At 45.0% G+C, this 23,481-nt stretch overlaps 1 protein-coding gene across 1 annotated transcript in view; it reads left to right on the top strand.

Annotated features, from left to right (window-relative positions):
• Nucleotides 1-23,481, top strand: part of UNC13A (unc-13 homolog A) — a 239,759-nt gene that overhangs the window by 26,650 nt on the left and 189,628 nt on the right. The gene's annotated exons all lie outside the window — the stretch shown is intronic.

Genomic DNA, 23,481 nt, shown 5'->3' with positions numbered 1-23,481 from the left:
TAGCTCTTTGTACAGCCTGTTATAGTGAACAACACCGGTGAGTTGGTGATTTGTGCTAGCGATAGAGGGCGTGACTACGAATCACCGGGGAATTCCCAGATTCCCTGGCAGCCCAGTCTGAGCCTGCATATTTCATTAGTTGATTACTAACTGTGGTGACTTAAATTAAATAGTCAATGTCTGATTCCATGATAGAATTTTCCTACAGTGCTGGTTGGCTGTAAACACGTAAATATGTTCTGCTGTTGTAGAGTAAAAGAAGAACCTTTTCTAGCAACCTAGCAACCAATCAGATTCTGTCTATCATTGTCTATTGCATTCTAGAAAATGATAGACAGAATCTGTCTGTTTTAGAAGCTTTAGTAAATCTACCCCTAACCCTTAAGCGCATCGCCGTAACAGGGCTACATAGCACCCTGCACCGACCGCCCCCTTTAGCGCATGACATCATTACGTCACTCGGTGGGGTCAGGGCCAGCAGCTGATTGGTGCATCCTGAGGATGCTCCAAAAACCTGCACACCCTGCAGGGTGCCTGTCTGGATCATCTAAAGGACACTCTGGCGGCGCCACAGAGGTGATCCTGGCTGCAGGGTGCCGTTCCAGGTCAAAGGGCTCTGAGATCGCAATGGTGCCTCCCACAGAGCCCTACACTCTGTGTGGCGACACCAGTCGCACACCTCTAGTTACAGCTCTGCTTCATTGTGCAGCTGTTAAATACATAAATAATTTTATGATTACAATGTAATACAAAAAGTACAAAGGGAACTAAAAAATTATTTAAACATGAAATAATTAGGCAAACAATAGACAAATGACAAATTGACAATAACATATATATCAAATAAACCACTATCCATCCAAAAGGGAATGCAAGAAGTATGCAGTGTGGACGTTGACGCTGTGACAGTAGATGGAAAGATACAGTGCTCAGTGTGCTATGTTGGTGAATAGAGGGATGGAGTGATAAAACTCTGTGTAATTTGTCCTGTCAGAGAAAGAGGGGCAGAGAGAGACAGAGCTGTGGTGTCAGTGAGAACGGAGGGGGTAGGGATGGTTAACCGGTGCCATCGGTGATTAACATCAATAAAAAAAGAAAAATGGACAATGAACCATTGATGGTTTGCATCCATCCATGGCCATCCCTGATAGTAATATTCAGATTTGTGGGAAGGAATTAGTGATGCTGGGGAGTGACTAAGCTCCATGCTTTCTCCATCTGGAAAAAAACTCCATTGCAGACAGGCTGCCATCGATTGTGGAAAACCATCAGATCTCCGCCATCAATGGCATCATTGGCAAACCATTGATGGTTGTTAACTAATGGTTGATTGCCATCACCCGGAGAGGGACATCTTGGCTGGGGCCCCATGGAAAAAGTGCCTGGGCCTGGGATCCCTCTACACCCTAGAAAGTAGGAGTCACCCCCAATTATTATGTGAGGGGGAAAGAAAACACAAAGCAGGAGCAGAGAGTTGTCCTTGAAAAGGGGGTATGACCCCAATTATGGATAGAAGCTCACATTATGACTAAAGATTAGGAGAGGTCCCACATGCAATAGCCCCCAGCAGCTAGTAAGGGGTTACTGCAGAGCATGTGTAGCTAAACAAGTCTGGTATGAAAAGTTGATATTCAGAATATCTACACCAGAATGTCTACAGATTCTGAATGTCAATATGGAGTTTATGTACAAGAGAAAATTTGGAGCGGTTCCTTAAGCGCAGTCTTAATACCAATCCTAGAAGCAAGCTTCTCAAATGTTCTTTTACAATGTGGTCCCCCTCGAAACGTTTTCTTTCCAATTTATAAACTTGCAACTAGGATCCCACTCACCACATCACAATACCCTATATTCCTTAAAAGGTTTCTTTATACATCACTCCACCATGGGACTTTTTGGTTTTCAAGTTCTTAAGTTCACCATTCATATAGTCGTCTCAAGGAACGAGACTCACCCTAAAGCACCTTGCGTCATTCACCAAAAGGTTTCTTTAGGTATAGGCACCAGTATTCTTTTGGAATCATTAACTGCACACTCCTATTGTTCTTGGTGATCAGATGATATTTATTCCATAACGACATACATAAAAGTAATAAAACAGTCAAAAAATGTTTGGTTGTTGGTTCTATGGACCTTAAGCTAAAACACTTTACTAAAACCCGGGAGAGTAAAGTGCAAATGCTAAGATGTAATATTGGTCCAAACACAGAAAAAACTTTACCAAACACATGTGCGTTTCAGACGATATGTCCTTCCTCAGGAGGTGGAAAGGACTGTGCAGGAAGCTCTATTTATCCCCCAATTAACAAATCAATTAAAAATCCTTAATATACTTTAAAATACCTAAAATATCTAATATTCATATTTTAGAACATATTTCATAATATAGGCATCTTTAATGTACAAAACATATCTTAAGCTGGCCACACACATGGCGATGTGCACACGATCAGCCGATGTGTACGATTTCCCTTGAAACTCTCCCCGGCAGCTCTGCACATGATCTGCACACGATTTGGTGTCCAATCTTCATACGATCTCTCCTGCAGTCAGACTTTCACAGTGCATCGCCTCCCAGATTGTCAGATCTGCCCTACTGCATGGCAGATCTGACAATGCGATGTGTGACCAGCGAGGACGCACATCGTGATCGTGAGTGGGGACTCACGATTTACTCAGGATTTGCCCAAATTTTACACGATCTGTCGTTCCAATGTGTCGGAATCGTCCAGATTGGGTAAATTATCGCTATGTGTGTGGACAGCATTAATCTTCCTTATAAATAAATATAATCATAAATGCACATTAAATTAGCCATATCCATTAATAAAAAATGATCATATGGTTCATCAGAGCCAGTCCAGTAATCCAGTCCATATTAAATCACTCTCTCTTTACTCAAATGACGGACACCGGAAGTAAACATCCGTCACTGAATCATCTCCGAGTGTCTCATCGATGTTGTGTTTCTTTTGGTAACGATAACTGGAAGTGTCCACTCCACTCGGAATCCAGTAGATGGAGTTCCGGAAATCACAGCTGTCAGCATGGAGGTTCCTTCCTTGTGACGGAAGTAACGCGATGTATCCCCAACAGGAAGTTGCGGGCGTCGGACCGGAAGTGATGCCAATTGGAATGGACCAAACTCATGCACCGCAAACTTCTAGTGGTAGTCAGGAGGGTCCATTTATTCCGGCTCCGATATATAGGATTTGTGTTCCGAGGAGTAGGACAAAGCTGCGGTGTAGGGCGCAAGTTACTTTCCACTTTTTCGTAACATGGAGTTTATGTCTGCAACCAATATTTCAACATTAAAAATGTCGACAAGGTTAAAATATCAACATTTTCATAATGTCAACCTTTAACATGTTGTCATTAGAATATCGACATACAGTTTTGCTTATTTAAGGCTAACCCTAAGCTTAACCCTAACCCTTAAATTATGCAAAAAACATACTGGATGTTGACCTAAAGTCCATGTTGACATTTCGAACCTGTCAACATTCTGGTGTTGACATTCTGAATGTTGACATTTTGGGCCTGATTCAGACCCACTCGCGAGCGGCTGTCCGCTCGCAAGTGGGTCGATGTTCTGGACTGAGCATGCGCACGACGGAGGGAGCTCCGTCGTGCGCATGCGCCAGACGTGACGAGCGAAGGAAAGTCCTTCGCTCGTTGTGTCTGATCAAAGGGGGCGTGCTGTCGATGTTGATTGACAGCACGCCCCCTTTGGTAGGCGTGCCGGGGGCGTGCCTCCCTGACGGGGGCGTTCCCACGGGAACGCCTCCCGTCAGAAGCCGGCCCACTGACATCACTAGTGATGTCAGTGGGAGTGATTTTGGCTCTGATAGAGCCAAAATCACTCCGGAGCTTGCGGTTGAAAACCTCAACCGTAGGCTCCGGCTCGCAGTTTCGATGGTCGCGATGGTCAAGACCATCGCGGCCATCAAACTGCACGCTCGTATAGCCTGTGTGTGGTCACCCACAGCTATACGAGCGTCCAGGAGGACGCTCCATTTTCATGGAGGCCGGCCCTCATTCAGAGCGTGCGCTCTGCTCAGAGCGTACGGCTCTGAATGAGGGTCTTTGTCCGGATCGAGTTGGAAGCCACATAGTGGAACAGAAGGGAGCAAAATCCTAAATTATCGAGGGCTGAGGCAGCAGAAGAGAGGAAAGTGTGATAATGAGATACAGGGCTCTATTTACTACAATCCGCATACTGAAGGCGGATTGTAGTGTGATATTACCGAGTGAATTCGCATTGCGAATTCAGACAATATCACAGGGATTTACTATAAATCCCTTGCAGGGACAGAGCTTGCGATAAAGCTCTGTCCCTGCGGATCCCATCCGCACCCTAGTCACGGTATTTTCGGAAAAAATACAACGACTAAGAGCCCGCGCATGCGCCGACCCACCGTCGCTGCTACCCCCCACCGACGCTAAGCCCCACCCCCCGCGATAATGTTAATAAATAGAGCCCACAGAGCTGTGATAATAATGAAATAGACAGACTTCTATAAAGCCCTATGAGGAGAGCTGTAGCCTGAGGGCCTGATTCAGCAAGAATCGCTATTCTGCTAGAATGCATGCACTGCAGTTGCTAATATTAGCGGTGAAATGCAAATGTTTGCAATCGCATTGTAATCACAGCCTAACATAAGGACGCCCACTTCCCCTTACTTACATCCGTATACTCATAGTGTGGCAATATAGCGAAACAATTAATAAGAACGAGTAACATCGGACCCATACGCACAGTTAAGGCAGGTCAGACCTCAATCAGGAATTGCTAACTTCAGCACACGCATGAGGTCTCAAGCTGCGTATGGTATTGCAGTGGATAATTTATGCATGCCCCAGCAATGGTGTTGCAACGCACTGGCACGCCTGCGTTTGCCTGACCACCCCCCATCACCACCCACAAATGGCACTTCCTGTCAATCAATGTGCTCTGTGTCTGCGTAGCCTCTGCAGACATTGCAATTGCTAGCTCGCGCATGCGCACTGCAATGCATACGCATGCACAATTCAAATTAATCGACCGATTGCGTGCGTCTTTGCTACTGCGATTCTTGCTGAATCAGGTCCTGAGAGTGAGAAGCAGCTTCAAGTTACATTTGTGAAGTGTAGTACTGTAACTGCATATGAGCTGAGTGTATGCCTAATGCCTATTATTGTGAATATCAGTGAGAGCCTCGTAAACATGGGGAATTTGTTTGGAACGACAGCAGTAACAAGGTGATTTATATATTTTAATTTTCATTGTCAAAACCCAATTACTGTGCAGGAGTGGAAAAGGAGATGTAAATAATTTTCCTTTATTGTTTTGCAACCAAGTAATGTTCTAGAGGAGAGATTTAATAAAGCGAATATGCACTATATATAAAAGTGATTGGACACTGATAGCAAATAGATCAACGAGATTTTATTGACGTCAGTACTTTGTGGGTCCACCACTTGCAGTGATTACTACAGACACCCTTCTGGCAAACTGTCCACAAGTTCCTGGACAACAGCAGGCAGTAATGTTGCCATTCCGCCTGAAGTACAGTGACCAACTGTGACTCTGGAGAAGGTCGAGTTGGGTATGAACGCACCCATCACTCGAAAGCATCCCAGAGGTTCTCAATGGGGTTAAGATCTGGACTTTGAGCTGGCTATTTTATCCAGGTTACTGAATGTTCTGTATACCAGTCCAGCATTGCCCTGGAAACATGACAGGTGGCATTGTCATCCTGATAAAAACATTTGTTGTTTCCATAGAACTGCAAGTGCATGGGCCTCCCTACGATGTGTTCTTGTCGAAACCGCCACATTAATGGTCATTTGGAACTCATGTGCAATGGTATGCATTTCGCTTGCATGGGGTTGTCAGTTCACTTTTTTCTTCATAGTGCATTTGGAATACAAAATGGTCCTGTGCCCAACTTATTGTATTTGCCCTGCACAACCATCACCTGTTTCCATGCAAGATAAAAACTTTACTGTGAAATCTGCATGACCGGAGACCTCGTAAGCTAGGTAAACACTTGTTATATTGTTCATTTAGAAGACCACGTTCATAGACATATAAGGTCAGCCCTGCAGCACAGCCGATGCAGATATAATGTCCAGGTATAGCTGTACTTCTGGCAGTGTGTATGGGCGACCCACTGACCTCCTGTACACTGGCCACAGGCCCCGCCGACACTGACATCACAACTGGGCGGGCCATTTAAATGCCCGCTCAGCTGTGATGTCTGGCCAGACATTGAGCAGCCAATTGAGAAGTGTGTATAGCTTACCAAATCATCCACTTAAGGTGCACGTTCACTACCCGATTAAACAGATCGATTGAACATCGTTATCGTTCAATCGCTCATTGATCGGGCACAAATCGGGCATGCAAATGTCGGAAACGACTAGCGATGCGCGATCTCGCTGGTCGTTTCCGACATCAATCATCGCCCGAACATGCCGGTCAATGTGCTGATAACGACAGATTGGCCATGTTCGGGGATGATGGAGGATGCCTACACTGAACGATATATATCGTTCAGTGTATGCACTGCACAGTACAATGAATGACTGAACGATAACGATATCATTATCGTTCAGTCTTTTCATTGTTGCCTAGTGGATGTGCCCCTTTAGACAGCCAGTCGGCCGTTGGGTCGATCAAGTGTGTACTCAGCATTAGTCGCTAATTTCCCACACCCATAAGCTACTCAGGGTAGAATAATGCATGAGCAAGGAGGTAAGCCATTTACTTATGCACCTCATACCAGCTACACAGTGACAAGTGGTTACAAAAATAAAACTAGCATTACACCACAGCCCAAAATCTGCATATTTGTTTTTGGTAATACTTATTTGAATGTGTGAATAGGAACCCCAGCCAAAAATTGCACTGGTAGAAAATTGAGAGTATACCACAAATGTAGTAAGATGGATACAGTTTAGTCTGTCTGTTCATTTGGGCTAATCTCTTGAACGATTGGACGGATTTTGATGGGGTTTTCACTATTCTACCAGCATTGGTCAAGAAAGGTTTAGGTGTATGAACTATTCATATGTGAACAATGGGTGGCGAGCAGTGATGATTTTACTGAGCAAGTCACAGAATTTTTTATTTTGCTGTATGAGTGACTGACTGCTGCTGCAGGGGGGAGGGCTGCACTCTGATTGGCTCCCTGAGACAGTGAGGGCTAATCATAGCTAGTTATGTGCCCTGTTGCTTAGCAGCAGCCTAGGGAAGGGAGGGAGTCAGGGACTGAGTAGGGTCACGTCTGAGACAGACAGAGCGTGAGAGACAGACAGCCTCCAATGAACCCATGAAGATGCCCTGATGCAGACACAGTAGCCACGAAGGAGCCAGGAAAGGCATAGCTAACTGGAAATAAAAAAACAAACAACCATCGGAAAACCATCAAATGATTTCTATTCAGAACTCCACTATCAAATGGTAAAAGCTCAACTATCGGAACAAAAACATTGATGGTTAGTAGCCATCTGATTCCGATATCCATCCCTATGCTGAACCTGCATGTGGACTTCGGCCACCACTCTTCCACCGTGAAGCGCTCCCTGTCCAGCATGATGTTCCCGCTCACCTACACAGTCTTCGGTGAACAGGAAGCACCTCCCATGGAAGTCACAGCTGTTTTCGGACAGTGGGCCTAATTCACTTGTGAGATGAGCGCTCGCAAGTGGGTCGATGTTGCCCAAGTGCGCATGCGCACGATGGAGGCGGCTCCGTCGTGCGCATGCGCGAGACCCGAATATCGACGGCCAAGCCGTCGTTATGGGTCTTGCACCAAAGGTGGCGTGCTGTCGTTGGTGATTGACAGCACAATGCTTTGGTGGGTGTGCCGGTGGGCGAGGCTGCCCAGACGGAGGCGTTCCCATGGGAACGCCTACCATCTGGGGCCAGCCCCACTGACATCACTAATGATGTCAGTGGGAGTGCTTTTGACTCTGATAGAGCCAAAAGCACTCCAGGGCTTGAGGCAGCGAGACCCTACCGCAAGGGTCTCGTCGCAAGCCCAATGGTTGCGATGGTCTTGACCATCGCGACCATCATTTTGGCCGCTCACTATAGCTGTGACCCCCCCCCCCGCGACCCCCCCCCTCCCTTCATTACACTTACCTGCACCTCCTGGCCTCTGGTGATCTTCTCCGGGCTTCCCGATCAGGTGATCTCCCATACTGCACTGGGGCCCGATTACCTGATCACCGGGCCTCAGTGTACTATGGGAGACCAGCTGACCGGAGAGGAGCCATCACCGGAGGCCCGATCACCGGTCCCTGGATTCAGGTGAGTAAAAAAAAAAATGTTTAATTTTTTTTTTCTTTTTTTTACAGTAATCAGCTTGCGGTCTGCTTAGACCACACAGCTGATTACTGGTACCGGCTCCCGCCTCTGCTCTCCCCGTTAGAGCAGAGTGGGAGCCCGGTAACCGGGGGAGACCCTGGATAACGCCACCACCAGGTGGCGTTATTATCACAGGGCTTCCCCCGGTATTTTTTTACAATTTATTTTTAGTAACTATGGTCGGATCACATTTCCCATTACAATTATGGGAAATGCGATCTGCTTTACTAAAAATAAGTGATACTGGGGTTTGGAGTACAATTTTACTAATTCTACTCCAATTGCCCTGTAATAACTACAGGTGAAACAAAAATAATGTGAAAAGGGTGTGAAAACACCCTTTTTCACTTTATTTTAGTAAAAATAATGTTAATAAATAGAGCCATAGGTGAGAAGCAGGAGGCTGTGGTGATATGCAGGGGGCTGTGGTGAGATGCAGGGGACTGTGGTGACATGGCGTAGCTACATTTATAGTGCCTGAATTATATGCTTTAATGCATTTAACGTTCAACCAGTTATAATGTTTTAAACAGTGTTCTAACAAGATTGGAGATATCAATCAGATAGTTTAGTTTAAGGAACCATAGGCGGCTTCTGATTCTTGTGAATTTTAGGTAGGTGCTATAATACTTGATTTTCTAGTATTATGGTTCTGTAGATAGCTGTCTTCATGGTCATTTAGAATGTTATTTTTCTCCTGTTTGCATCTAGTAATTTTGGTTATTAATTTGACAGTATCACAATGTGATATGTAGTTAGAGGTTTCTATATTGTGTTATCTTATTTATTTACCTATATTAAGTATTTTAAGGATTTTTTTAGGTTAAAATTTTTGTTATCTTTGTCTTATGGTTGTATTTGAATTTCTGGGTTATTTTTAATGCTTTTATTGCTCAATGTTCTTGCTTGGATAATTTCTGTGATTATATTTGAAACTACAATATTTGATATATTTTTCAACAATATGGTGAAATGTGACTTAGGGAGTGAGATGTAATAGGGTCTGAGTGTTTTGTGTGAGACACACTTGGACCTTCTCGCACATTTAAAGGTCCGAGTTTGTCTCAAAACTCGCCAAATGTAATAGCCCTCGAAATTGTGAGTTTGAGGCTATTACATTATGCGAGTCCGGGTAAGATTTCTTAATGCGACTAGCATTAAAAGGTCAGAGTTATACAGAAGCCTTCACAAATCAGTGAGATCCGTGAAGGCTTATGTGTTTAAAAAAATAAAACAGTAAAAAAGAATTGTAAAAAAATGACATGCATCCTCCACTCACAAGCATAACCACCCCAGGGCTCTGTTCAGCCTATCCTGGTTCTTAAAATACAGGGGAAAATAAGCGTAGGTGTCCCCTGTATTTTAAGAACCAGCACAAGGCTTTGTTGAGCCATTCCTGGTTGTGGAAATACAGGGGACAAAATGAGTAGGGGTCCCCTGTATTTTCCATATCCAGCACTGGACTCTTTCTAGCGGGGGGTGTAATGCCACAGCTGGGGAACCCTGTCACCGAGTCCCCCAGCCAAAGCATTACATCTGACCGCTAGTCAGCCCAGGGGATGTGGGGAGCTCCCCAATAAAGGGTCCCCCTCTCCAGGTCACCCCAGGCCTGAGCTATCCCCGGCACCCCTGGCTGGCGGGTGCCGTGTTAATTGTGTATAAAAGTGTGGTGCAAAAATTAGATTTAATAATATTGTCTTTTGCTGTCGAACTACAGGTCCCAACAAGCCTGGAGTCTTTTTGATCTACCGTAATCGTGCTTGATTGGGCTTGAACCATATCTTTATACTTTTCAGTATTTTATTTAAAAAAAAAACCCTATTTGGTGAGGCACCATCACTTTCCAGGATGTTCTTGACAATGGCCCTGATTCAGACCCACTCGCGAGCGGCTGTCCGCTCGCAAGTGGGTCGATGTTCTGCACTGAGCATGCGCACGACGGAGGGAGCTCCGTCGTGCGCATGCGCCAGACGCGACGAGCGAAGGAAAGTCCTTCGCTCGTTGTGTCTGATCAAAGGGGGCGTGCTGTCGATGTTGATTGACAGCATGCCCCCTTTGGTGGGCGTGCCTCCCTGACGGGGCGTTCCCACGGGAACGCCTCCCGTCAGAAGCCGGCCCACTGACATCACTAGTGATGTCAGTGGGAGTGATTTTGGCTCTGATAGAGCCAAAATCACTCCGGAGCTTGCGGTTGAAAACCTCAAGCGCAGGCTCCGGCTCGCAGTTTCGATGGTCGCAATGGTCAAGACCATCGCGCCCATCAAACTGCACGCTCGTATAGCCTGTGGGTGGTGACCCACAGCTATACGAGCGTCCAGGAGGACGCTCCATTTTTATGGAGGGCGGCCCTCATTCAGAGCGTGCGCTCTGCTCAGAGCGTACGGCTCTGAATGAGGGCCAATATTTCCATCACAAATTGCATGTAATTGTGAAGCATAAAATATGTATGACTAATGAAAATATGCTTTGCAGTGTTTGCAAGTAAGTTTGCATTACTATAATCCATTGACAATGCCAAAGTAGTATAGGCGGGGTTTTTACAAGACTGTTTGCCTTGTCTGGATTTTGTCACATTGCAGTACATCAAATTTATTGTGAGTTTGAACTGTGTATTTGAAATGGGATGCGGTCAATATCCTGGCCACGGGGATTCCGGCGGTTAGAATGCCAGCACCGGAATCCCAACACTTGTCAGAATCCCGGCACCGACATCCCGACCGCCGGAATCTCGGAGGTAAGTAGCAGTGTTGGGGGGAGGGTTAGGGTTAGGCACTAGGGGGTGGGTTAGGCACTAAGGGGGGAAAGTTCGGTTTAGGGCAAGGGGAGGAGTGGGTTAGGTTTAGGCACTAGGGGGGAGCTTAGGGTTAGGCACCGGCCGGGAGGGAGGGTTAGGATTAGGATAGGGAGAGGGGGAGGAATACTGACCAACACATTCTAACTAAATTCTAACCCTGTCGGGATGCAGGCATCGGGATTCTGACCGCCAGGATCACCATTTGAATCACCAATCCCATTTGAAACTTGTATCATTGGTATATTATGTGCTATACTAAACATGATACATGATTGGTGATTTGATTTGTATGGTTTCTTATCTGTATTTCCATAACTTTTGAACTTGTTAAAGTTATTCTATCATTACAAGGTCTGTCTGCCGTGTTCAGACCTAGTAGTCAGGTCAGCCTCATAAGAACTGAAGAATAATGTTCTGCTTGACCTGAGGAAGAAAACCAAGCAATTATATTGCATTGATGAGTTGCAAAGTAATTTGTTTAAATGAGTCCCCCATGCCAGTGTGATTTCACAATGTGTATTTTGTCAACCAGAGGTTTGGCTTCAAAGATAACATCTGAGAAATATATTGTAGTAATGTTGTAAGAAAATAGGTAGAAATGGACTGAAAAGTCTACAATATTCGCTGACGTATATTCATTTTAATAGAAACTATCTTCCCCAAAAATGTTTAATTGATTCTATTTGTTAAGATTACTCTTTAATTGCATTATAATTTTAGGATAGTTAACATGCTATAATTATTGGTAAATAACACCCTATGGTACTTGATTTTATTTGTTTGGAATTTATTAGATTGGTTGGCTTTAATTGAGGTCCTTTGATCCAAAGTGGTAAAATATCTGTTTTCGACAAACTCATTTTGTTACTTGATATCATGCTGTAGGCATCTTATACTGTAGAAAGGTTGGGAATAGTTGTTTGTAGGGTGGTCATAGTAACCAACATGACTGCCAATAATTCTAATTTTTAACCTGGCTGTGCCACTATTATACCTTTAATAATATATAATGCTTCTCAGGTTGCAAAGGAGGGCTCAGGTATTACGACAAATGTTAATGAAGATCACAGGCAACCCTGCCAAGTACAATTGTAAAGGTTGAGTCTACCATATACAAAATGCTTGGGACCAGGGGTATTTTGGCTATCTGAATATTCCATATTTAGGAGTATTTGCATACCATAATGAATTATCTTGGGAATGGGACCCAAATATACACACAGAATGCATGTTTTATATATACCTTATACACACAGTCTGCAGGTCATTTTATAACAATGGTTTCAATAATTTTGTGGCTCAAACAAAGTTTGTGTACATACATGAAATTCATTTATGTTTCATATACACCTAATACACAAAGCCTGAAGGTAATTTTATACTTTATTTTTAATAGTTTTGTGCCTTAAACAAAGTTTGTGTACATTGAACCATCAAAAAGCAAAGGCTTCACTATCTCAGTAATGCTAAAATAAATTCCGTATTTCTGAATATTTGGATATGGGAGCCTCGACCTGTACGAGGTAAAGTGATAGCAGGCAGAACAAAACAAAAAGCAAAGACCAATGTAAGAAATTTGCTATTGAACCTATACACCAATAGGATTTTGAGTATGAAGACTCTGAGAGTTAGCTGAATGAATTAGATCAATTGTTCAGTGTGTATTGTCAACGATTTGCCTCCCTGATGCCCATTTAATCATTCTTCATCAATTTTGGTAACATATTGTTTACCCTGATGGTCAGGACCTTTGTGAAGAGTTACAGGTCAATAGTTAGATAAATTAGTTATGTCTCTTCTTTTCTTGGGAATCCCAGCTATTATGGCCTGTCCATTTAGAATGTTATTAAATAATGAGACTAGACAGAGTTTGAGATTTAAATCATAAGCTTCTGTAAAACCATCTGAGCCTGGGGTTTTCTGTGATTTTAGAAGTATAATTAACCCCCTCTTCTTCTGTAGATTAGATAAATTATATTTCATTGGGTACTTTTTAGATTTTAATGCAGGGTGAGCAGTTCCTAAGAATTGTGTTTCCTTAAAGTACAAAATGTAATTTCACATTCTCATTAAGTAGGTAATGCTAACTGACATTCGAAACAACTGATCTCAGTGGAGTTGCTTGTAAATAAGAGATCGCTGGGCCTCTGGGAATGTAAAGAGGGTGACATAACAGAGACTAGGAGATGAGTGGGGAGGGCAAGAGAAAGGGAAATTGATTAGAATCCCAGTATGGGAAGTGATAGAGCCAGACTTAATTGGTGTGACTTGTCCTCAAGGTTTCGTCTCTGAACTGAGACCACTGGATTCAAATGCATTTAAACGTGGACATTCTCCTTGAGAAGCGAGTGTATGAGCCCTTGGTTAAAGGTCCTTAGAGTAAAGTCTATTACTGACCATTACTAATGCTTACCTGGCATGAGCCAAGTGTTAGGAATAGTTTGGGCTCAAGTTGATTGTAGATATAACTGAGGAGGCTGAGAAGAGTAGGGTCATTTTTGGGATACTATACTTTTAGTATACTTTTAGTGGAAGATGGAGGGGTTTGGTGAATATAGTAAGTCTAAAGCTGGGTACACACTGATAGATATATCGCCGTTCCATTGATTGGCCGATATATCTATAGCGAATCGGCGGGTGTGTGCACCTGATATGTCTGTGAACATCGTCAAGCCCGACACATCAGGCAGACGATTGGTAAGTGTGTATGCACTTACTGTACCAAATCTTTCCACCTAGTGCATACCCAGCTTTAGCAGCTTAGTAGGCCTTGGTGATTGGATTAAACAAGTAGCAAAAAGATGTTGCTACAGATCTTTATCAGAAGGGACAAAATAACAGGATGCATAGAAAATTTATTTTAGTTTGTTATCATTAAGGGTCCTATTCATTATAATTAAAAATTCTCTGGAGGTAATTAGGTTTAGAACTCGCATGGAGTTCTACCTAATTACCAGAGGAATTCATCATTCGTCCTCCCCATAGGTATCTATTCCGAAAAGCTGTAATTTTTGCAATGACAGCTTATCGGGAAATAGATACTTTTCCCTATCTACTCTAACTTACCGCAGCTGTAATCAGTGCTGCGCAAGTGCCGTTACATCCGTAAAAGCAGCGCATGTGCAGCACTGCCTACAGCTGTGGTAATTGTGTCCCCCCCAAACCCCTCCCCCCCTTCCCGCCACACCCCCTGTCCCCCACCTACCCCGCCGCTGCACCCTCCTCTGGCTCCGGCTGCTGCAGTGCTCTGACACTGTGGGACTGATTCAGAGCCGCTCGTAAGCGGCCACTCGTTCGCTCCGAGCGATGTTCGCACAACTGCGCATGCGTATGGGTCGTAATGCGCATGCGCCAACCAGTCATTGCAGTCGGAAATTGAGCGCTCGCTAAATAGCGAGTGCCTGCTAATTTGAGTGACAGAATGAGGCGTTTGTGGGTGGTAACAGAGGAAGGTGCTTGAAAACGGGGTGTGGAGATCCGAACGCAAGCATGCCAAACGGTCAAAACGGGCGTTTTAAGGGTGTGCATAATTAACAAAGCAGCGTCATCGACCACGTCACTTGGTTGTTTCTTAGCCTGAACTGTTCGCATGATTGCGGTAGGAAAATCCAACCACAAGCACTGCGAGCAGTTCATACGCCTTTCGATGTACTCGATTAATCAAATAAATAGCGGAGATGACGTAGGATGCGAGCGGCCAGGGGGCGTCTTTACAAAATAGTGAGCGCATCGCTCAGACATAGAGGCGTCAACAGACCGCAAAGAGCCAGCGCTCAATTTAAATAGCCGGCCCCTTTTTCTGAATGAGCGAGCGCAAATAGCGTCCGCCTCTGAATCAGGCCCTGTGTTCTCTCGGCAGAACACAGTACAGTTTAGAAAATAAAAACATGGCAGCGCCGGAGGGAGCGGAGGAGGACCTGCCCAGCTGACAGCAGGTAAGTGTAACCCTCTATACGCCACCTCAGAGTGGCGTATAGTAACTCCATCAAATTCCGAAAGTACGTAATTTTCGGAATTTGATGAATAGCCTAATTTTTACATCCCCATACTAATGTATGGGGAGTGTGGAAATCAACGCAGGCGGACTTAACCAGGAGATATCAGTGATATCTCCTGTGTTAAGTGTGTTATTGAATACAAAAAAAACAGTAATTAAGGAAAATGTCCTTAAAACCGTTATTTTAGTGATGATGAATAGGCCCCTAAGAGAGGTCGGGGGAAGATGTTAGCAATTAGGTATATGGGGAGAGGTACCAATAGCATCTTGTTAATTGAATAATTGATTGCTTATCTTGTCGTATAACTGATACAAAAAACAGATTGTTTAATCTTGGTAGTAACTGCAAAATTAAAATGTTGTTTTATGTTTGTTATCCTTTCCTTTTTCCACTTTTTTTTATTAATTATTATCAAATTGAAAAGCAGTTCAAATGAGGTTAACAGCCTGTTACTTAAATAGTCAAAATAAGTTAAAAATAACCACATTGGTACATTTTAGTAAATGATTGACCGTATATTAATAGATTGACCGTAGATTATTGAGGTGTTCTCTTCCTTCTTTTACACTTATTTTGTTTTTGTTTATTTAATTTTAAAAAAAATTAAAAGTGACTGAAAGTCAGAAGTTATCATGTTTAATGTATACAGTATAAGTAAAGCATGTAATTGATGGAATGGCTCAGAATACTGGGAAGATATTATATATAGAAAAAGAAAATGAAAAAATAGATAAAAGCTAATGAAAATGAATGTCACCCATAGTTTTATTATTTTCATCATACTTAACTTAAACTTAACCAATCTAAAATAACGACACTGACAACTGAATAGATTTGCAAAAAAGAGGTCGCAGCCAAATTTATTTAATTGGATTGCAATTGATCTGTAATTGATTCGAGCATGGTGGCGAAAAAGCAGTGCTAACTCATCTACAGCCCATATGAAGAATGTGTTACTAAGATTGGTTGGAGATTCCACCCCCAAGTGCGAGCTATCTCGAGTAGTACCATCTCCCCTTAATCTAGCAAAGTGCTGGTCCCTCCATAAGATGGAGACCTGGTCCTCCCCTAAGGCAGCAACCGACTCGCCTCACTCAAAGGGGGGATGCTAGCCAAGTTCAGCTTTACTAAATTGAGCCACCGAGGAGCACTGCTTTCCGCCAAATACGGGGTCCACTGACGACGTACAGCCACCAGCTAACAAGGACGACTAACTGCCTCCAATACCAGACAAAAGAGCTGAGACGAATAAGACCAGACCTTCCCCAGCCAAATGCACTCCATCTGATCTATAAAAGTCAACCTCCTTGTAGCGGAGACGGAGGTGTTTGATAACATGCCCTCCCAGACTTGATACTAACCGAGACACCGCAGCATTCAGTTTTCTCCGCACTCTAACCAAAGCCGCACCACCTTGCTCCCCTCTCCAGAATCTACGGGGAATGACTTCTGACCAAACTATCTGGACGTATGGTCAATTCTCAGCAATAATTTGGAGGTCTCTCTTCATAGCAATGATGAGCTCCACACCTTTACACGTGCCCAAATCATTACATCCCAGATGGATGACTACACAGTCTGGGGCCCCCCATTTTTTCTCTGAATCCCAGAGAAGAGTCAAAAGTCCATTCCATCTGAAACCTCGCACCCCAATCCAGCGGACATTAAGGGGGTCTCACGAGCAAGGGGGTGTCTGCTAGCCCAATACACATACGAATGTCCCACAATCCACACCCTACCAAATTCCCTACCATGACCTGTATGGAAAAAGTTTTTAAAGGAACATTAGTGCTTATACACCATAGCATTTTAAACAACAACCAGGGAGGGAAAACTGAGTTGCCTGGGTGACCTAGATTGAGGTGAACAACACCAAAACCTCATTGAGGGCAAAAGGTGAAAAGAACTCCAATCCCCCTAGCGGCGGGTAGCTTAAGTAACTGGGTTCCCCAAAAAACAAAGTTGCATGAAGCACTATCTAATTAAGAAGCTTGTCACCGCTAACATAACTTTTATAAGCGGAAGACTTCCATCGACACAATCGTTTGATTGCCTTGGTGGGAGAACCCGCTGCTACTGCACAAGTGGCCGCACCAATTCTGAATGAGTGCGTGCCATAATGTTCTACTTGCAAATCAAGGGCTATTAAACAATGTTTAAAAATTGCTGTGAACTGAAAACGCGAGAGCGGTGAAAGGTCCTCATGAACTAGCAATTACAACCCCCCTCGTGGACGTTGCTGATTGTAATGCTTAGCTATGGCTACTGGGCATATGCTCGGGTCTGGATGCGCAGGAATTGACAACCAATGTCCCCTACCTAATTGGTCAGTCTTTGATCTCTGAATTTTCAGCGAAATCACATCTGATTTTACAAGCACATTATCCATCAAAATCCCTACTTGCAGCGCTCCGAAAAATGCCAAAACGAAAGCCAAACTGAACAACACCACCTCATAATCACCTAGGGCCACACCTGCCACCGCCCACGAGATTCTTCAACAAACTGGTATCCACTGGCCTACGAGAATCGCCTACACGTGCCTGCTCCCTCGCCCAACCCTTCAGAGCTTTGGAGAGAATAAATAACTGAGTCGGGTCTATCAAGCCACGCAAGCGTGAAAAATATGTAATGCCTGCCAAAGCACCGGACATTGCCACCTCTGACTGACCATGCTCATGCCAAAACCAAACGAACTTCAACAGGGTATCCTCGACACTCTTACCCTGATCTACTTTGGCAATGAAAGCCAGCCAGGAGTTCCATGCCGCCGTATAGGACTTTAGGGTACCCGGGGCCAAAGCTTTCAGAGCGAGACCACCGATGCTGGCCTGATGATCTGCCAGACATGAGCAGGACAAGGTAAACCATGATCGCTGGCTGTGGGCGTCAATGACCGAAACCTGGACCATTGAAAACGAGATAAAGCATCCGCTATCTCGTTTTCAATGCCCGGGACGTGCCTAGCCTTAAATTCAATGTTCCTTATCAGACATAATAATGTTAAATGCCTAAGCAAACTGAGAGCCTGGGGACAAACGGTTACCACAATTGGGAACAACTCAAGGAGGAGCATATTGCCTGTAAAACCGTCAGGTCGCCAATCCCGTGGCCAATCTTCGGCGCACCACTGACCCTCGAAAAAGGCCCCAAAACCCAAAGCTCCAGATGCATCTGCATAAAGCTGGAGTTCAGAGTTGGCCACTGGCTTGGGTAACCAAATCCGAACCCCATTGAAGTCCTGCAAAAACACGTACCATAAGCGCATGACCTCCTTGAGTTCACTAGTCAAACGAATCAAATGGTGCGCCTTTTTTACGCCTGCTGTGGCCCTCTCCAACCTACGACAAAACACCTTGCCCATAGGAATAACTCGGCAAGAGAAATTAAGCAGGCCGAGCAATGATTGCAGCTGCCTTAAGGAGATCATTTTAGCGGAAAGGCAAAGTTCTAGATACTTACGCCTCTTAGCAACTTTATGGCTGGGCAACCTACAAAACCCCATCCCGATATCGATTTCGATACCCAAATAGGCCAACTCTGTGGTCGGCCCTTCCGTCTTTTTTACAGCAATGGGCACTCCCATAACGCGAAAAATAGCCTGCACCGAAAAAAGTAGCTCGCTACAAATGGCACTATCAGCTGGCCCAACCAATAAATCATCTAAATAATGGGCTACACCCGACTGCCCTGAACCCACCTGAATGCACCATTGTAGGAAAGAGCTGAAACATTCGAAAAAGGAGCAGGAAATGGAGCATCCCATTGGCAAACATTTATCCTCAAAATATGAACCGTCAATCTTGAAACCCATGTATTTGAAAGAATCGGGAGGCAAAGGGAGAAGCTTGAAAGCGGAATCTATGTCAATCTTTGCCAATATGGCTCCCCTACCGAAATTCTGTACCATCCAGAGGGCGTCCTCAAAAGATTGATAAGCGACGCTGCAATCCTCTGGATCTAGAGCGTCGTTCACGGACCCCCCTTCCGGATAGGACAGGTGCTGGATCAACCGGAATTTACCGGCATCCTTTTTAGGAACAACCCCCAAAGGAGAAATGCACATATCGACTAAGGGAGGAGATCAAAAAGGGCCAGCCATGCGGCCCGAATCCACCTCCATAGCTATCTTTTCTTTCACAATATCTGGGTAATCCCTGGCTGATTTAAGGTTCTTTTTGGCCAAAACAAAAACTGGATGAACTACTGGTAAACGAAAACCCTCAATAAAACCACGTAACAAAAAGGCCGCTTCCGCCTTAAGAGGATAGCGAACCAACCAACGCTCTAGAACTTCTACTTTAATTGGAAAAACAGCTCTACTTAGCGCTACGCTGCTCACCCTGTCCACTTGGACGCTTACAATCCTTGGCTGCACACCTCCGAACGACAGGCAGGCGTGCTTAAAACGGCAGCTTGCGCCTCTGCTACATTGCCCGTTATTAAAAGCGAAGTATTTACCCTTTCCTGCTGTGTTAAATCCTGGGCGGGCAACAAAGGGCTGTTTACGACCTTCGGGAGTATCGGTGGTGGGCTTATTCTGATGGGTGATCTCTAGTCAGGCGTCTACATCCTTGTATCCGAAGCTAAAGATCTAATGGCCATCCTGCTTCTTACGAAAAGCCTCATCATACCGACGCCACACATTATGCCTAGCAGACAGTTGCATGCTATGCACAAGGTGCAAATATTTAAGCTTGGTTTCTATATAACAAGCCGCAAATATGTACATACCCGAAAGCCAATTATCGTAGCTGCCCCGAGCTTCCTCGGCGGCCGCTCCCCCCGATTTAGCCAGGTCCAAGGCCTTTTTCTTGTCGTGCGTAATAGCAAACATATCTGCATACCTGCCTTTCTTAATACGCTCCTTAATTTTAGATCTAACCCCCACAAAATAGCAGTATTAGAGCAATGAAGCGCATCGCCCGTTGCATCCAGAACCAAGCCACCCGCTAAACTACAGGCTCTATTCGGGCTCCTACGCTTCCCCTTTAACTGCTGAACAAAATAGTGCATGAGCTTGCGCGGTTTTTCGCCTGAGCTAGATGAGTCGGATGAGTCCTCAGTGTGATAATGCGACAGTGTTATGAGGCAAAGTGATCTCACCTGCTCCAGATGTCGATGGGGTAGCCGCCCCGACTGTGGAAACCAATTCCTGTCCCGCGTTGTGTGGTGTGCCCACCGCCAAAGGCGCTGGTGACATGATATTCTGCAAACTAGGGACATCAACGTTAGCAACGGACAATGTTGAAACAGAAACTGCAACGGGGGCTGGAGTTGGGGTTTGCACGGGCGGGGAGGCCTGAGGATGGATTTGGGTGGGGTGCGGTGGGGTGGGAGGCCTGACTGGTGGGGGGCCTGTGGCAAGTGGGGTTGCAGGATGGAATTCAGCCATAAATTGTCACTTGGCACCTGCTGGAAAAATTGCGGGTAAGGGTTATATAAGGCCGCGGTGGAATGGAACTGCTGACCAAAAGAGGGGTGCAGTGCCTGCGGGACATAATGACCTAAAGCATGGGGCAACTAAGGGTTAATAAACTGCTGTGAAAAATCAGGAAGGACAGCCGGAAGTGTCTGCTGGCTAAATCCCTGGCTAAAATATGGGGACCACTGCGCAGCGGGCGGTGCGGCACCTACTGAAAAATTATGGGGGGCCAAACCGCTGACGGAAATGCTAGTGACTGGTGGTAATGGTGCTAAGCCGGGGAATGAGAACTGCAGCATTAAAGGGGTGTTGCGGGCTGAGACACTATGATGACTGTCCGCAGCAACAATGCGGCTCATAGGTGATGCATGCAGCCCCTCTGGGCTGGTAAATAGCTGACCCCCAGAAAGTGACTGCACATTAGTAGGGGTCAGCAGAACAGCCCTCCCCGCTCCTGGAGTTGGAGTGGTGGAGGGTGATGATTAAGGGCTGTGAACGCCCTGACTATTTAAAAAGGCGCCCTCCACTTAGGGGGCGGGGCCTAACTCGGGGCTTGATGAGGCCGCGCTGCCGGCCCTTATATAATCTGCTGGTGACCCGGGGGGAGGGCCAGATGAAGCGTTGTGAGAGGAGCTCCGGGCGCGGCGGGTGCCACCGGCCTGTATGACACACGCGCCGGCGCAGTGCGCGCCCCGCGTGTGTAGGGAGAGGGGGCCGCTAAAGCAAGTGGCCGGGCCGCCTCCAGCAAGCAACGGGGGGGGAGCATTTCGGCAGGAATGGGGCATGACAGCTGGATTGCAGGAGCACACAGCGGGGAACTGTGAAAACGGAGGGGGGGGATGAACTTAACAGAAGTTGCACACAGCGGGGAGCAGTGGGAGCAGAGGAGGGAGGGGAAGAAAGAGCGGGGGGGGGGAAGAAATGTAAAATGGAGAAAGGAGGGGGGGGCAATGAATAAGGATATAAGGATAGGAATGAAAGAAACAGTGGGAAAAAGATTCAAATATGAATAAGCAGGGGAGCAGGAGTGAAAAACAAATATAATAGAAAGACAGAATAGGTATAATGTTTTCAGTGTGACACTGAGGTACTTATCCAGACGATCACAACTGGAAAAGAGGAATCTGACTCCTCCCAGTGCCCTAATATCCCTAACCAGAGCCCGCCTACACAGGCTGTCAAATTTGATTGAACCAATACAAATACCAATAACGTAACTGCAACCAAAAGTCAGTTATAACCAGTACTGCTACAATAAAAAAACAGGTTGCTTATCTCCTCTCATGCTTATGCTAGCTTTCGAGTGCTTAAATCATCATAATACAATATAAACAGATGTGTCCACATACATCTAGCCTCCTTGCGCCTTAAACAGCCCTTCTAGTTGCGCCATGCCGTGGCACGACTCGGTAGCACCGAGTGTCTTTTCCTGCAACTTTTCCCCTTAAAATGCATCTTATTCGCAAAGCTGGTAATTTTCTATCAATATTGCTTCATTTTATGCAGATTACTTACTCTTTGTCGATATTTATAATGTACCTACAGCAGGGACAGCACTTGAGAGAACCTGCTGTATCTGTAAATTAGAATCCCCTGATTTCTGAAAGACTTTACATCTCCTGTGCAGAGTGTGCATCCACCAATTTCGGTTTGGGTATGAGCAGAGGTTCTCCATATATGCGATCTTAGGTTGCACATGTGCACTATAAGGGCCAGCGGAATTCCAATGTATCCCTATTCACACTCCAGACCTTCTTGCCATGGGTAGGAGACTACTAATGCCATTCAAAGATGGTCTTAATTCCCCTAGTAAGCTCTTAAATTTTCAGTTTTCATACCTGGATAAATAGCACATTACATTGTATAAGGAATATGGTGTCCTCAGTTACTGGACTGCAGTAACTCCTGCATTATTATTATTATCCTTTATTTATATGGCGCCACAAGTGTTCCATAGCGCCTTACATAGTACATAGAACTAATAGGTGAACAAGAAACAAGTAACTTACAGTACATTACAGTGCAGGACAAGGACACGATTTATATACATTGCCGCAATAGCGATTAAAGCACTCACAATAAGCAGCCGGGAGTTGGCAGTCACGTGTGAGGTGCCCTTATGGGAAGTAAAGAGTAGAAGAAAATGTAAAGAGAAGCACATAAGGGAAGAGGTCCCTGGTCGTGAGAGCTTACATTCTAAAGGGGAGGGGCAGACAGACAGGTGTGACACAGAAGGGGAAGATAGGAAGGAAAGAGCATGAGGTGGGTTAGGATGAGAGCTGGAAGGCCTTGATGAAGTAGTTGGTTTTGAGAGCCCGTTTGAAGATTTGTAGAGAGGTGGAGAGTCTGATGGGGAGAGGAAGAGCATTCCAAAGGTAGGGAGCAGCACGGGCAAAATCTTGGATGCGGGAGTGGGAGGAAGTAATCAGTTGGCAAGAGAGGCGGCATGCATTTGTTGAGCGGAGTGGGCAGGCAGGCGTGTGAAGGGAGAGAAGGTCAGAAATGTATGCAGGAGAGGATTTGGTGAGGGCGTTGTAGGCGAATGTAAGAACCTTGAATTGGCATCTGAAGGGGAAGGGGAGCCAGTGTAGGGCTTGTAGGAGAGGGGAAGCAGATGTAGAACGTCTGGAGAGGAAGAAGAGCCGAGCAGCAGCATTAGAAGCTTAATAAATAGCTTTGGTAATTCATTTAGTAATAATCGTTTGGAAATTGCTTACTGGGCATATAGTATTGATAAATGGACCCCTAAACTAGTACCATACCACTACATGTATTAGGGAGTATTTTTATTATTACTATTTATTTATCTATTAAAACAGTGGTTCAAAAACATGATAAGAATAAGGTATGAGAGCATTTTGAACCTGTAGGCAATGGTTAAGGAAGTTAGATTATTATTATTATTATT

Source organism: Taudactylus pleione, unplaced genomic scaffold (genome assembly GCF_031769625.1).
Source record: "Taudactylus pleione unplaced genomic scaffold, aTauple2 ptg000529l, whole genome shotgun sequence".
NCBI lineage: Eukaryota > Metazoa > Chordata > Amphibia > Anura > Myobatrachidae > Taudactylus > Taudactylus pleione.
Note: the sequence above shows the minus strand (reverse complement) of the source record. Positions and strands in the feature narration are given on the sequence as shown.